This window comes from Trichomycterus rosablanca, chromosome 15 (assembly GCF_030014385.1).
Source record: "Trichomycterus rosablanca isolate fTriRos1 chromosome 15, fTriRos1.hap1, whole genome shotgun sequence".
In the NCBI taxonomy this organism is placed as follows: Eukaryota; Metazoa; Chordata; class Actinopteri; order Siluriformes; family Trichomycteridae; genus Trichomycterus; species Trichomycterus rosablanca.
The window spans coordinates 3,285,934-3,303,021 of NC_086002.1; the positions used below are offsets into that span (position 1 = coordinate 3,285,934).

General features: G+C 39.9%; 1 pseudogene; it reads right to left on the minus strand.

Moving 5' to 3' along the window:
• LOC134329535 (uncharacterized) overlaps positions 1 to 16,598 on the minus strand; it is a 46,163-nt pseudogene extending 29,565 nt beyond the window's left edge.
• Between the last annotated feature and the right edge of the window lie 490 nt (positions 16,599 to 17,088).

A 17,088-nucleotide genomic window follows, 5' to 3' on the forward strand; every position in this document is an offset into this window, starting at 1 on the left:
CAACAAATAATAATAATAATCCATTTTATTTATGGCGCCTTTCAAAACACTCAAGGACACCTTACAAAAGCAAGAAAGTAACAGACATCAATAAACCATTAAAATCTAATAGAAAAATTAATAAAGATAAATACAGTAAAATCAATACAATCTCTAAACAGTCAAATGTAATCACTATTAAACAAATATTGGGGTAGTAGTACCAATCAAGTTTGAAAGATTAGTAGTAGGCTAGCTCGAAGAGGTGAGTTTTAAGTTGGGATTTAAAAGTAGAGAAACAATCGATAGTACGGATATGGATTGGGAGGGTGTTCCAGAGAGAAGGAGCAGAGTGGCTAAAAGCCCTCGCACCCACAGTCGACAGGCGGACAGAAGGAACAGAAAGCTGGAAGGCTGAGGAAGACCTAAGAGTGCGGGTGGGATTGTAGACTTGGAGTAAATCGGAGATGTAAGAGGGTGCTAGAGCTCTGAATGTGAATAATAAGATCTTAAAGTGTATGCGATAATTTTCGGGGAGCCAATGAAGCTGTCTGAGAACTGGAGTGATGTGTTTAGTTGAGGGTGACCTACAGATAATCCGTGCGGTGGAGTTTTGGACTAGTTGGAGTTTTGGTAATGATTTATGAGGTAAGCATGGACGAGAATAGCAGTACTTGTTTGACTGAGGAATATATATACAGTACCAGTCAAAAGTTTGGACACACTTTCTCATTCCTGTGGTTTTTCTTGATTTTTTTTTTAATTTTCAACATTGTAGATTAATAATGAAGACATCCAAACTATGAAGGAACACATGGAATTATGTAGTAAACAAAAAAGTGTTAAACAAACCAGAATATGTTTTATATTTTATATTCTTTAAAGTAGCCATCTTTTGCTTTGATGACAGCTTTGCACACTTTTGGCATTTTCTCAATCAGCTTCATGAGGTAGCAACCTGGAACGGTTTTTAATTAACGTTTGTGCTTTGTCTAGAGTTAACTTCTGGAATTTCTTGCTTTTTTAATGTGTTTGAGACCATCAGTTGTGCTGTGCAGAGGTAGAGTTGGTAAAATATAAAACATATTCTGGTTTGTTTAACATTGTTTTGTTTACTACATAATTCCATATGTGTTCCTTCATAGTTTGGATGTCTTCAGTATTAATATACAATGTAGAAAATAAAAATAATTAAGAAAAACCACTGAAGAGAAGGTGTGTCCAAACTTTTGACTGGTACTGTATAACATATCTGTTTCATTCCATATACAGTATATCAGTGTTTGCTATATACTTCCTGTTTGGCTCGCCATAATACATGCATAATACGTGCAGCCCCTGTAGTTACGCCACTGGTGCTATGCATTCAACCAGCTGCATCGCAATGCCACCTCAAAAAGGTTCCAAGGAAGATCTATAGGTGCTTAGTTACAATATCAGACTGGCACGATAGTAGGGTGGGGTTCCACTAGGTGGATTGCGATGTCGCTTCACAGCAAGAAGGTCCTGGGTTCGATCCCCAGGTGGGACGGTTCGGGTCCTTTCTGTGTGGAGTTTGCATGTTCTCCCTGTGTCCGTGTGGGTTTACTCCGGCGGCTCCGGTTTCCTCCCAAAGTCCAAAGACGTGCAAGTGAGACACTAAATTGATATAACCTTGTGAACTGATGAATCTTGTGTAATGAGTAACTACCGTTCCTGTCATGAATGTATCCAAAGTGTAAAACATGACGTTAAAATCCTAATAAACAAACAAACATGCGATGGGGTGACGTAATAAACCTTGGACAGGATGCCAATCCGACCAAGATGCAAACTTGCATACACACATTTTAAAAAGCAGTTTGAATAAAACTTATGCATGTTTTTGGAATTTGGAGAAAGCTAAAGTACCCAAATCACAGGTTCCCAGGATCTGCATTGCTGGGGCACCCACTCTTCCACCTGCACCCTCTTCTGCAAGTTTATCTTTGTAGAAACCTATGAGCCGTAGCCAAGTGGTTAAGGTACTGGACTAGTAATCAGAAGGTTGCTGGTGGTTCAAGCCCCACCACTGCCAGGTTGCTGCTGTTAGGCCCTTAAGCAAGGACCTTAACCCCTTAATAGCTTAGACAATATACTGTAACTATAAGTCACTTTGGATAAAGGCGTCAGGGCAGAAAAGGAGTAGATGTTTGGTGGTTCTATATCAATTCCCAAGTTCTTCAATGGGATGCACATCAAACTAATGTTCAGGTGTGTGTGTACACAACACCCCTTCAGTCCCTTTTTTTATAATGAAGTGATGGTACTACTCAAACTCTCACAGCAGCCAACAACTCCTTGATGGTTTTTCCAGTGTGTTTTACTGATCACCACATTGGCGCTGGTAATTGGTGCTTTGCTTATGTCAGTGAGATGCTCCCAGCTGTGCAGTGTAATGTCTCAAACCGGTTCAGTTTAATCCCCCAAATCAAACAATCAGGCCTGGTTAGGTCCTTGAAATTGCTTAATCAGTTGTAATGGGATCAATCAGCACTTCGGAGGAAAAAACAGTCACCAGTCGGTGCTGTGATCAGGTTGTATTTAGGGTATTCTGTACCCTCAGCGCTGATCATGTTACATAATGAAAAACCTGCAATATGTAGCACTGCGCAGAAGGCAAGGAACTTAATCCCACTGAACACCTTAGGGATGAATTAGAATGTCAGTTGTGAGCCAGACCTTTCTACACGACATCTGCCTTTCTTTACAAATGCTCCTTTTAATTAAACAGGCACAAGTTCCCACAGACAAACTCCAAAGTCCTGTGGAGAGGTTTTCCAGAAGAGTGGAAGAGGTTATTGGGGTGAGGGTGAATAGAGGGCAACTGGGCTGTCCAACAAGCTCATATTGAAGTGTCCACATACTTTCAGTAGTCTTGATTTATTGTCATTTTGCTTATTCCAACATTAGAGATTTAAATCTACTGCAGCTGGTGACTCCTCTGTGTCCATATAAATAGGGCTAGATTGACAGCACTCATTAAAAAGAACCTAGAACAGCGGTCTTCTGCCAAGTAAACAGTAATCCTACACCATGGGTAAATATGGCAGACCAAGAACTACCAAAAGATGCCCATGGTCATATAAAGCTTGCTCGACAGTGAACAGTGTTGCAGCCTGTGCTGGTTCTTGTTTTACATCCGACCACTCAGCGCCAGGTTGGATTTTCTTCCCGATCTTGGCACAGAAGCGCTCAGGAATTGTTTTTCCAGATGGCAGGTGCACAGATGGTGAAATAAAGAGTCTTAAAACTCAAGATTGCAGAACTGGAAAGTTTCCACCATACATTCCTGTTAATTAATCTGGTGAACAGTGATATACACCGATCAGCCATAACATTAAAACCACCTCCTTGTTTCTACACTCACTGTCCATTTTATCAGCTCCACTTACCATATAGGAGCACTTTGTAGTTCTACAATTACCGACTGTAGTCCATCTGTTTCTCTGCATGCTTTGTTACCCCCTTTCACCCTGTTCTTCAATGGTCAGGACCCCCACAGGACCACCACAGAGCAGGTATTATTTAGGTGGTGGGTCATTCTCAGCACTGCAGTGACACTGACATGGTGGTGGTGTGTTAGTGTGTGTTGTGCTGGTATGAGTGGATTTAAACACCTCACTGTCACTGCTGGACTGAGAATAGTCCACCAATCAAAAATATCCAGCAAACAGCGCCCCTTGGGCAGCGTCCTGTGACCACTGATGAAGGTCTAGAAGATGACCGACTCAAACAGCAGCAATAGATGAGCGATCGTCTCTGACTCCACATCTACAAGGTGGACCGACTAGGTAGGAGTGTCTAATAGAGTGGACAGTGAGTGGACACGGTATGTAAAAACTCCAGCAGCGCTGCTGTGTCTGATCCACTCATACCAGCACAACACACACTAACACACCACCACCATGTCAGTGTCACTGCAGTGCTGAGAATGATCCACCACCTAAATAATACCTGCCCTGTGGTGGTCCTCTGGGGGTCCTGACCATTGAAGAACAGCATTAAAGGGGGCTAACAAAGCATGCAGAGAAACAGATGGACTACAGTCAGTAATTGTAGAACTACAAAGTGCTTCTATATGGTAAGTGGAGCTGATAAAATGGACAGTGAGTGTAGAAACAGGGAGGTGGTTTTAATGTTATGGCTGATCAGTGTGGTAGTCTGGAGTCTCTTGGGCCAGCATGGACGTCCTACATGAGCTGGAGTTCCTTTTTTCTTTTCAAATCATTGTAACAAAAAAGAAACAGACATAAAAACGTGTATTTACGGCCATTTATGGATTAAACATTATTGAGTTATATAATTTGTTATATATATTTTTTCACATCCTGGTTTTTTAGAAGACTTTCTCAGCCCTCAGCAGTAAACCAGAGCCGGAGTCAGCGCTCACCGTGCCTCGTCTCACTGTTTCATTTCTCAAATGAGTCCCTGCGGGCCGACTCTGTTTGTCTTTTCTCCTGGTTTTGTGTCTGTGTGGTGACTTCACTGAGAGCTTCATAAATAACCTGCAACGTTTAAACCCTCTCACCGGTTCTTTATTAACATCCAGCCGAACCTGACTGGGCCCCTGTGCTCAAAGCAAGGTCCATAAAGACGTGATCTGATGGGTTTGCAGAGACTAAACACCTTACAGTGCCTATCCTAACGAATGTCCCCACAGAAACACTCCAACACTCCAGAAACACTTTATAATGCACTTTAAATTCATTTTATAATTTACTTCATAATTTATATCTTACAACTGTGATTTATAGTCTATAATAGCCTCGCAATGTTAACTGAAATAACACCTCCATATGTACCACATGTACCATTTGTACCCTCAGATCCTGTTGTTGTTGTGTGTTGTCCGAGTGTTGTTGTGGTTATACAGATACTTTTTTGTATAATATGAATCTCTGTAGTGTGTGCTATTACTTACTATTACCTACTTTTTGACTTTGATTTATGTAACTTGCTACTGAGGCCTTAATTTCCTTCGGGATTAATAAAGTATCTATCAATATCTATCTATCTATCTATCTATCTATCTATCTATCTATCTATCTATCTATCTATCTATCTATCTATCTATCTATCTATCTATCTATCTATCTATCTATCTATCTATCTATCTATCTATCTATCTATCTATCTATAACCTTGTGGAAAACCCTTGTCAGAGAAGTGGAGGCTGTTATAACTGGAATACAGAGTGTAACTTCATATTATTGCTCATGATGTTCAATCAACTCACTGTTAAGTGTCCACATACTTTGAGCATCATTGTGTATAATGACTGAATGATTGTCCCAAAAATAATACGAGCACACCTAACATCAGGTTTTATGTCTGTTAGCTCTTTCACCTTAATCACTTCTTTTTTTACATGGCAGTCCTTAAGTCCATGATGACATAAAGCTTGGCTGTGGACAGTAAACCTTGTTTTTTCCAACAGCTCCTAATTCATGCCAGACTTGTTTTAGTTTTGGATGATTCTCAGATAAACTGTGAACAGTTTGGATTGGACACAAAAGTACAAACAAATGAATAATATTAATAAAAGTATTTTTAAATAAAGCCTATAGTTTGATACATCCATAAAGGTGTAAATGACTGAATATATGAATGAATGAATGACTGACATCCAAACAGAATTCCATCCAAAAGTAAAACACACAGTACACACGTACGACTGAATGAGTAAATTAATACATTCATGATTGAATGATTAAATCACACCGGCTTAGTTTTACCCATAAAAAGTTATTTGGAATGAATGGATTGAATGAATAAATGAATGTGAGTGTAAAGAAATGACTAAATAAATTATTGAATGAACAAGTTAATGATTTAATTAATTATTAAATGAATGAATAAGTAAATGTATAAATGAATATGCTGCTGAATGAATGAATGAATTAATTAATTAATTAATGGAAGTGTAAAAGAATAATTAGATAAATGAATGAATGAATAAGTTGATAAACAAAATGGATTAGTGTGTAAAGGAATGATTAGATAAATTAAATGACTAAGTTGATGAATGAATGAATGAATGAATAAGTGAATGAATGAATGAATGACATCCAAACAGAATTCCATCCAAAAGGAAAGCTAAACATACAGTACACACCTGTGACTGGATGATTAAATGAATATATTCATGATTAAATAATTAACATCTTAGCTTAGTTTTATCCATAAAAAGGAATTTGGAATGACTGGACTGAATGAATAAATAAATGAGTAAATGAATAAATGAATGTGCAGATTAATGAGAAGATGAATGAATGAGTAAATGAGTAAATGGATGAATGAGTATGTAAAGAAATGATTAGATAAATTAATAAAGGAATGAGTAAATGAATGAATAAGTAAGAGAGTGAATGAATGAATAAATGTGCAGATGAATGGAGAGATGAATAAATGAGTAAATAAATAAATGAGTGAATCAGTGTGAATAAGAATGATAAGATAAATTAATGAATAAATAGGTTGATGAATGAATGAGTAAATGAATAAATGAATGTACAGATGATTGAGGCAATGAATGAATTAATGAGGGTGTAAAGGAATTATTAGATAAATAAATGAATAAGTTGATGAATTAATTAATTATTGAATGAGTGAGTAAATGAATTAATGAATGTATGAATGAGGGTGTAAAAGAATGATTAGATAAGTTAATGGATGAATAAGTTGATAAATGAATGAGTAAATGAATGAATGAGTAGATGAGTAGATGAATGAATTAGTAGATGAATGAATAAGTTGATGAAGGAATGAATTAGTAAATGAATGAATGAGTAGATAAATGAATAGATAAATGAATGTATGAATGAATGAATGAATGAATTATTAAATGAATGAATGAGTAGATGAATTAGTAGATAAATAAATAAATGAATCAATGAATGAGTAGATGAATGAATTAATGAATGAGTAGATGAATGAATTAATGAATGAGTAGATGAATGAGTAAATGAATGAATGAGTAGATAACTAAATAAATGAATGATTAGATGAATGAATTAATGAATGAGTAGATGAATGAATGAGTAGATGAATGAGTAGATAAATAAATGAATGAATGAATGAGTAAATGAATGAATTAATGAATGAGTAGATGAATGAATGAATGAGTAGATGAATGAGTAGATGAATGAGTAGATAAATAAATAAATGAATGTATGAATGAGTAGATGAATGAGTAGATAAATAAATGAATGAATAGATGAATGAATGAGTAAATGAATGAATGTATGAATGAGTAGATGAATGAGTAGATAAATAAATAAATGAGTAGATGAATGAATGAATGAGTAAATGAATGAATGAATGAATGAGTAGATGAATGAATGAATGAGTAGATAACTGAATGAATAAATGAGTAGATAAATAAATAAATGAATGAGTAAATGAATGAATGAGTAAATGAATAAATGAGAAGATAAATAAATAAATAAATGAATGAGTACATGAATGAATGAGTAGATAAATAAATAAATGAATGAGTAAATGAATGAATGAGTAGATAAATAAATAAATAAATGAATGAGTAAATGAATGAATGAGTAGATAACTGAATGAATAAATGAGTAGATAAATAAATGAATGAGTAAATGAATGAATGAGTAAATGAATAAATGAGTAGATAAATAAATAAATAAATAAATGAATAAATGAATGAATGAGTAGATAAATAAATAAATAAATAAATGAATGAGTAAATGAATGAATGAGTAAATGAATAAATGAGTAGATAAATAAATAAATAAATGAATGAGTAAATAAATGAATGAGTAAATGAATGAATGAGTAGATAAATAAATGAATGAATGAATGTATGAATGAGTGAAAAATGAAGGCTGGTTTGCTGGAGTAAAAAGATAAAAATAATGTGGGAATTTGCTGTCTCCATGGAAACCCACTTTGCAGTGTGTCACCACTTTTGTTATCAAACAGGCCTCAGTGTGTTACGTAAAAAGACACACACACACACACACACACACACACACACACATACACACACACACTACAACAACTATACAGTATTTATACTGCCATTAGAATCATACATGGCCAAAATTATGTGGACACCACTTTTAGTCAAGCCCCTTTCCTACTGAACAGTAAGCCGTACTGCTAGCCGGACCTGCTAGCCGGACCTGCTACTGTTTCCAGTTGCACTAAAACACCCAGGTGAGACTCTGACGCCTTTCTCCTCCAGATGCTGAGAACTAACACGCCACGCTAACTGTAAACAACAACAACAGCAGCAGAACGATGTACGCTTCGCCCCGCGGCGGTTGTTGTGGTGTTTCATTTTCTGTCGTCCTGTTTAAGTTTTGTTTGATGTTTTTTAAAGCCGCACTGTAAAAAAACAGACTGCAGTCGGGTTTAAATACGGCAGTTAGTTCGGCAGTGTTTCCTGGTCCCCTGTACACCTGGTACCGGGTCGAGAAGGGTAACACATTTGGCACGAGTACTAATGTATACTGTGGTTCAATTGTCAATGGAAACAAGCACTAAACCACCTTTGACTCTTGCTGTATATAGTGTACATAAAGCGTTTCATCTTTATCCTTGTAGCTCATGTGATAGAAGATACTGAAGATGGCACACTGTGCCTACCGTGGTACCCAACGCTGCAAACCCGGCAGCATGTAAAACTAATTTATGAGATTTTGCTCACAGATTTATTTCGGCTCTGGATTAAAAAGTATTTTCTGACAGTTAGCACTCTTGGCAAAGCGAGTCTGGCAGCATTGATGTACTGTAGGTCCAGAAGTATGTGGACACACAATAATGAGCTTGTTAGGCACCCCTGGCTGTTTATCCCAACAATTTTATCCATACTGAACTCATCTGTCCACATACTTTTAGCCATTTAGTGTATTAATGATTAATTCAGACCCACTGCAATGGCACAGACGTCCGAGGTTTAGCCAAACTCCTTCACCCTCAATAGCACACACACGTTTCCAAAACCGCCCGTGAAAGATCCTGAGATGTTCCTGATCTCTATCTAGAATGTATTGAAACCCTGAAGCGAAACGTCTTAGCAGAAAACGCTAATAAAAGATAGGAGGGAAAACATCCGAGGGCGCAAAGGATTAATCCACAATCTCCTAAAATCTTGCGGCTGTCGGCGTCCTCATTCTGAGCTATAAGATAATTACACGTATAAATGACTACTGGGATTGTGCATCAAAACCCGATCACGCTGGGCTCATTTAAACAACTACAGTTGCAAAAAGGTTTGTATTACACTCATAATGTATTACACTCATAATGTATTACACTCACTCATGTGGCCTGATCTTCATCTAAATCAAGCAGTGATGAGGAACTTTAGACCATTCGTCTTCAGATCAGACTACATCATCATAGTTGGCTGAAGTCTGGACTCAAATGTCTGAACTCAAAGATTTAAGAATTAGGACTCAAAAGAATGGACTTAAAGGTCTCTATTTAAGGTCTGGACCCAAAGGGTCTGGACTCAAAGGATCTGGACTCAAAGGATCTGAACTCAAAGGATCTGGACTCAAAAGTCTAAACTAAAGGATCTGGAGTCAAAAGTCTGGACTCAAGGGTCTTGACTTAAGGGTCTGGACCAGATTTAAGGGTCTGGACTCAAAAGTATGGACTCAAAAGTCTGGACTTAAAAGTCTGGAAAGGATTTAAGGGTCTAGACTCAAAGGTCTGGACTCAGAGGTCTGGATTCAAGCGTCTGGACTCAAAAGTCTGGACTTAAAGGTTTAAGAATCAGGACTCAAAAGTATGGACTTAAAGGTCTCTATTTAAGGTCTGGACTTAAAGGTCTGGACTCAAAGGTCTGGACTCAAAGGTCTGGACTCAGAGGTCTGGATTCAAGCGTCTGGACTCAAAAGTCTGGACTTAAAGGTTTAAGAATCAGGACTCAAAAGTATGGACTTAAAGGTCTCTATTTAAGGTCTGGACTTAAAGGTCGGGACTCAAAGGTCTGGACTCAAAGGTCTGGACTCAAAGGTCTGGACTCAGGGGATTGGACTCAATGGTCTAGACTCAATGGTCTGGACTCAAGGATCAGAACTCAGAGGTCTGGACTCAAGGGTCTGGAGTCAAAAGTCTGGACTCAAAAGTCTAGACTCAAGGGTCTGGACTCAAAAGTATGGACTTAAAGGTCTCTAATTAAGGTCTGGACTCAAGGGTCTTGACTCAAGGGTCTGGAACTAAAGGGTCTGGACTCAAGGGTCTTTACATGTCGTAATACAGGTTAACATCCATGCTTACTTCTTGTTCATATTCCTCTCAACAATAACTGCATGGTGCAAAATGTGATGTGAACAGGTTAGAACCTGTTCCTCTATCAGATTAATTCACACACATGTTCATGTTCTCCAGCTGAATTGAATCACATGTTTGATAGATTACACTGCGAGTGCTAAACGAATGTATTTGCATTCACCCACCCTGTGTGTGGTATATTCTTACAGCAAGATGTGCTAGACTTGTTAAAATCAAACACTTGTTGGTGTTTTTAAGTTGTTACACAGGCTAAAGCTGTATCAGGGGCGGCTACTGATAATGCAGCGCCGCGCTGATTACACCATTCATCATGCAACGTTCATTAACATACCTTACATAAACAGGCCGCTGAGCAAACGCAGCACTGACACTTTTTACTTTTGGGTTCTCGCTCGCAGCATTCTCATAAAAATAGTATACGCTCCCATAATCTGTTTTTCTCTTCATACTTGTTTGAAAAAGTATCAGCGGTTTCAGCTTTAAACAGTACACTGTACAGCCAGATTACCATAATACAATACTGTTGGAAATCCAAGGGCATTCGTGTGGAGATGATCCTGGAGTCTAGGTGGAAATCAACTTCTAATTCGTCCCTGCAGTGTTCAGTGGGGTTGAGGTCAAGACCCCGAGCAGGCAGGCCATTGAAGTTCCTCTACACCAGGGGTGTCAAACTCAAATCCGGCCCGCCACGTCATTTGATGAGGCCCACGAGAGCTTAAGAAGAAGAAAATATACTTTATTTGTTATATACACATGTACAGTACAATGAAGTTCTTTCTTTGCATATCCCAGCTTGTTTGGAAGTTGGGGTCAGAGCGCAGGGTCAGTCACTGTACGGCGCCCCTGGAGCAGACAGGGTTAAGGGCCTTGCTCAAGGACCCAACAGTGGCTGCATAGCAGAGCCTGGATTTGAACCGCCAATCTTCCGGTTGATAGCCCAAAGCTCTACCCACTAGGCTACCACTGTCCCACTGTTAAAAGAGGTACGATTGTTGTGATGGTTCGAGTAGTTACAGAGACGTGCTTATAATTTAATGGGACACCTGCGCATTTAACCGGCAAGCGTTGACATCGTAGTCATTGCAACTCACTTTGACCTTTACTTAGAAGCCATGTCACTACGTTTGAGGGCCAAAAGAACGTGGGGTAGCGTCAGTAGCGTAAACAATAATAAATTGAAGTTAATTCTCTTGCAATCCGATACAGAATCATCGTCTTTAAAGTCAGTTGTTTAGCGAGTATGTTACAGCGTTTCAGTTACGAATCAATTCCGTAATTAAATACGGTTGTTACCGTTACTATAGCAATTAATATTTTTACACAAAATTCCAACTCGTTAGCGCTATTTTACGTATATATTTTGTACTGTATTATGTTTTTTATTGTTTTTAATGTTTGTATTTTGTAGTTTTACTCCATTCTGATGCACACAGTGTATCACACAGCTGGGAAGCAAATAAAACCGACCAAACTGTATTTTGGAGGGAGCTGTCTGTCTGTCTGTCTGTTTGTCTAGCTGAGAAAAGGGGAAAACTCTTAGCGAGGGCAGAACAATCGTCTTAAAATACACTGTAAAATCGTACATAAACTGCATCTCCCACAATGCATGCCGATTTCGTGACCTGCAAAGTGACCGTAATTTGCATCCCGCCACTAGATGATGTTGAGAAATATTTACAAATAATCCCAAATTGTACAAGAAGAGAAAATTGAAGCAGAAGGAGGAAATTTAATGAAAGATGTGAAAGTAAAAACAAGTTTGTGCTTCAGGAAGAGAAACCGGTTCGTCTCTTGTGTTATGAGACCGTGTCTGTGGTAAAGGAGTACAATATAAATGTAGAAATACATTATATATATACTGTATATACAGTATAAATTTGGCAGAATGTAGCCTCCAAGAAAAACAACAAATTGTCCAAGAATTAAAAGGTGACTGCGATCACAGCAGGATACGTTACAATCGGCCCTTTAAGGCCACCATAATGCAGACGTGGCCCTCGATGAAAATGAGTTTGACACCCCTGTTCAACACTAAACTCTTCTAACCGTGTCTTTGCTTTGTTAACCAGAAAGGGGCTTCCTCAAACTGTTGCCAAAGTTAGCAAAAAGATGTGGCCGAATCACCTGAACTCAATTAAAATGGGGTTTGAGGAGCAACCAATGAACCATCCACCTTTCCTACTGAGACAATACAGAACGACTCTACTCGACAGCTATGAAGCATCGGTACTCTCACAGTGGGCTCCGGTAGAGCTTGTTAAATCTGGCTTTTGGACCGAATCGTTGGGGGTGTCTGAGCGGGCGCATGGATGCTGACCTGAATGATTTACAGTCCTGGAGACCCGCAAAAATTAGACGTTCCAAACCTCCGTTAAGATTAATCAGATGTATTGTTGTGTCTGTCGTCGACTGATTACATGATCGGTGTGCGAATGTGTGGCGACTTGAGTGTATCGATCCGACTTCTGACCCGACTTCTGCTGGGAAAGGGTCCTGTCGAGTTCCACACAGCCGTACTCATCCGTGTGGAATAGGAGTGGATTTTGCTCTCTAGCTCTAATTTTACTGCGTTCTTATTCTGAGCCAGAGTGGAGCATGGCGTGGGCCTCACACACATGCTGACGCAACATGCTCATGGTGTCCTGGATACACAGCATCTCCGCCAACCGGGTAGAAAAGGAAAGCAATACACACAAAACGTTCACATACAGTATATGGCAAAAAGTATGTGGACATCTACTGCGATTGTTACGTTCAGGTGTTTCAGCCGAACCTATTTCTGATACTGTATGTCAAATCAATGATACGCTTTCAACTGTGAGACTCTTCTGTACAAAGCAAGTCAATCAACTCATGTTTTTTTGTAGAGGACGTCCATTGGTCTGAATAGTGCCTATTAGAACGTCTGAAACTGACTGAGAGCAAGGTCTTCTTATCAAACATCAGTGTCTGGCTTGAAGAACACCTTCCAGAGAAGTGGATCCTTGGATTTGGATACGTAATGAAAGATTTGCTGGGTCTTCAACCCGCCCAAAGCTACGAACAAAAAGACACTAATGAACAGTAACTGTAATGCTTTGCCAAAATTACAGCACTGTCTCCTTGGGTCCTGACCCTTAGCTTGTTGGACATCCTTCCCTGTGATGGACTGTGATGCAGTTGATACAGCTTACTAGCTACAAGTTGGTGGGGGGGCAACTACATATTTGTTCATCCATTCATTGTCTGTGTTACCACCGTTTAATCCTATGTAGTGTCGCGGTGGGTGCAATTAACTGACCGAAGGGTAGGAAACACCCCAGACTGGTCGCCAGCCCATTACAGGGAACAGGATGCTAATGGTCAGGAGTGTGCAACCTGAGGGTCAGGTCCCAATGCCACTCTATTAGGAAGGTTAAACACAAAATGTAAAAATGTAAAAACATGTGGGAACTTGTGCCCATTTAGTCAAAAGGGCACTGCTGTAGGAATAGAAGATCTGGCTCAGCAATCATCATTCTAATTCATCCCAGAGGTGTTCAGTATGGTTGAGGTCAAGATTCTTTGTACATACAGGTAGCTTTGTTTGTTTATTAGGATTTTAACGTCATGTTTTACACTTTGGTTACATTCATGACAGGAACGATCGTTACTCATTACACAAGATTCATCAGTTCACAAGGTTATATCAAACACAGTCATGGACAATTTAGTATCTCCAATTAACCTCACTTGCACATCTTTGGGCTGTGGGAGGAAACCCACGCAGAAAGGAGAATCAAGCCCAGGACCTTCTTGCTGTGAGGCGACAGTGCTACCCACTTAGCCACCGTGCCACCCCAAGAATTATTTATACAGGTTATGGCACGTATAAAAGCACAAGTAGCCAATGATAGCTCGGTGGTTAAGGTACTGGACTAGTAAGCAGAAGGTTCCCGGTTCAAGCCCCGCCACCACCAAGTTGCCACTGTTGGGTCCCTAAGCAAGGCCCTTAATCCTCAATTGCTCATTGTGTAAGTCGCTTTGGATAAAAGCGTCTGCTAAATGCTGAAAATGTAAATGTAAGTAGCCGGTGAGACCAGACGAACCCTTGGTCAAAAAGCACACCAAATCCATACTTCTCCAAAAACTAATCAAGTGGGGACAAAGGGAAACCACAGATGAACTAAACAGATCAGAATGCAGCATTTACATACATTTACATTTTGTCTAAGCAATTGAGGGTTAGGGACCTTGCTCAAGGGTCCAACAGTGGCAACCTGGCAGTGGTGGGGCTTAAACAAGTGACCCAGCAGGACCACACAAAGTTTAACTTCTTAAGCAAAAGATTGACTATGTGTAGCAAAAACAACTGTAGTATTTCAATTTGCCATGGTGGTGGTACTTCGATGGTGTGGGGGTGCTTTGCTGTGGTAGAACCTGGATGATCTGCCATTATTAAGACTGTAATGGCTCACCGTCCGTGAGCTGTAGTTCTGAGCAGCTGGTGAATGCAGTGGGACTAAACAGCTGAGGAATTGAAATTTTGAAGTTCAACAGAGCCGCTGTGGTGAGAAAGTCTTCAAAGCTGCTCCGCTACAAAAAAGTGGCCTAAAATGCCTCGACAGGCATGAAGCTACTTTCACTGCTAAAGGTGGCGCCTGGAGTTATTTACCTTATAAAAAAGTTCTCCTTCTGAATATGAAATATGACGTTTTGTTTTAATACGATGTTCTGAGATCATCCAGTCACACAGAGGCAAACAGAAAGGGGGCCGAGATTTGTTCACACCACAGATGAGCGTGACAAAGCTTCCTGCAGTGTTTTTTATTATTTTTATTATTCTCTTCTTTCCTCTAGGCGACTCTGAGCTCCTCGCAGTGGGATTAGCTTTTTCTTCAGAGCTGTATCCAGCTTAGCGATGGCCCTCACCATTTTTGTTAAGATCTTCACATCAAACCCAAACAACAGATTCCACAAAGCTTAAACTACACACACGCTGTCAGTCATGAGCAGCTTGAAAGAAATCTGTGGATTTTTCACTGGCACATATAGGCTCTCGTTATAGGCTCCCGATATCAGGTAAAAACTACTAATGATGTGCAGAATTTGTGTCCGCTGATCCACTTCAGACTCAGACTCAGCTCACAGCAAGAAGGTCCTGGGTTCGATCCCTAGGTGGGACGGTCCGGGTCCTTTCTGTGTGGAGTTTGCATGTTCTCCCCGTGTCTGCGTGGGTTTTCTCCGGGTGCTCCGGTTTCCTCCCACAGTCCAAAGATGTGCAAGTGAGGAGAATTGGAGACACTAATTTGTCCAAGACTGTGTTTGATATTAAACTTGTGAACTGATGAACCCTGTGTAGTGTAGGGCAGTTGTAGCCTAGCAGGTAAGGTACTGGACTAGTAATCAAAAGGTCGCTGGTTCAAGCCCCACCACTGCCAGGTTCCCACTGTTGGGCCCTTAAGCAAGGCCCTTAACCCTCAATTGCTTAGACAATATACTGTCACAGTACTGTAAGTCGCTTTGGATAAAAGCGTCAGCTAAATGCTGAACATGTAACAAGTAACTACCGTTCCTGTCATGAATGTAACCAAAGTGTAAAACATGACGTTAAAATCCTAATAAACAAACAAACAAATATCCAAACTGCCAGTCGTGTAACCACACAGAGTCCTGGCGTTAACCCTAATAAGCACTTTTAGGATAAACTGAATCACCAATTGCAAGCAAAGCCTTTGGGTACTGCAGTGGTGCCTGACCTCACAAGTGTTCTTTGAGTAAATAGGCACAAATTCCAATTTTGTGGAAAGCTTTCACAAACCTTGGGACACTTGTACATTACAAATTACCTATTTAATTTATATAATGACACACAACATTGCATACATTGCATACACTGGTGTTTCCCAATCACTGTTCATTTCTTATTGATATATTCTTCTATAGTTTCTATATTGCACAAAAACACTGCACCTTTTAACCCATAATGTGAATTGCACATGCTAATGTTAACAGGTATGAACGTGTGAATGGGTGTTACAGAGAGAGCTGTGTTGTGTATTTTTCGTGCACTGCAAGCATCCGTGTAACCGAAGTCACATTCATTGTATGTATGAGCATAAGAGTGGAAGACTGTTATACCTGCAAAGGGGGAGCTACTCCATATTCATAATCATGGCTTTAGGATGAGATATCCCAGCCCATATTGTGTACATGTGTATACCGTGTGCTTAAAAAATCAGCTGGTGAAGTTCCTGGGTAAAATTCTACCTACCGCAGGCTCTGATGATCCAGTTCAACACCTGAACAGAAGCAGCATGGAGAATTTCTGTAGGTTGAGGATTCTCGGAGTGGGATTCATCTGCCATCTTCTAAGAAACCCGGGTGGCACGGTGGCTCAATGGGTAGCACTGTCGCCTCAAAGCAAGAAGGTCCTGGGTTCGATCCCCAGGTCTGCGTGGGTTTCCTCTGGGAGCTCCAGTTTCCTCACACAGTCTAAAGACGTGTTAGTGAGGTGAACTGGAGATACAAAATTGTCCAAGACTGTATTTGATATTAAACTTGAACTGATGAATCTTGTGTAATGAGTAACTACCTGTCCTGTCATGAATGTAACCACAGTGTAAAACATGACGTTATAATCCTAATAAATAATAATAATAACAAGAAACCCGAGAGGGGCGGCACGGTGGCTTAGTGGGTAGCACTGTCGCCTCACAGTAAGAAGGTCCTGGGTTCGATCCCCAGGTGGGGCGGTCCGGGTCCTTTCTGTGTGGAGTTTGCATGTTCTCCCCGTGTCCGCGTGGGTTTCCTCCGGGTGCTCCGGTTTCCTCCCACAGTCCAAAAACATGCCACCAG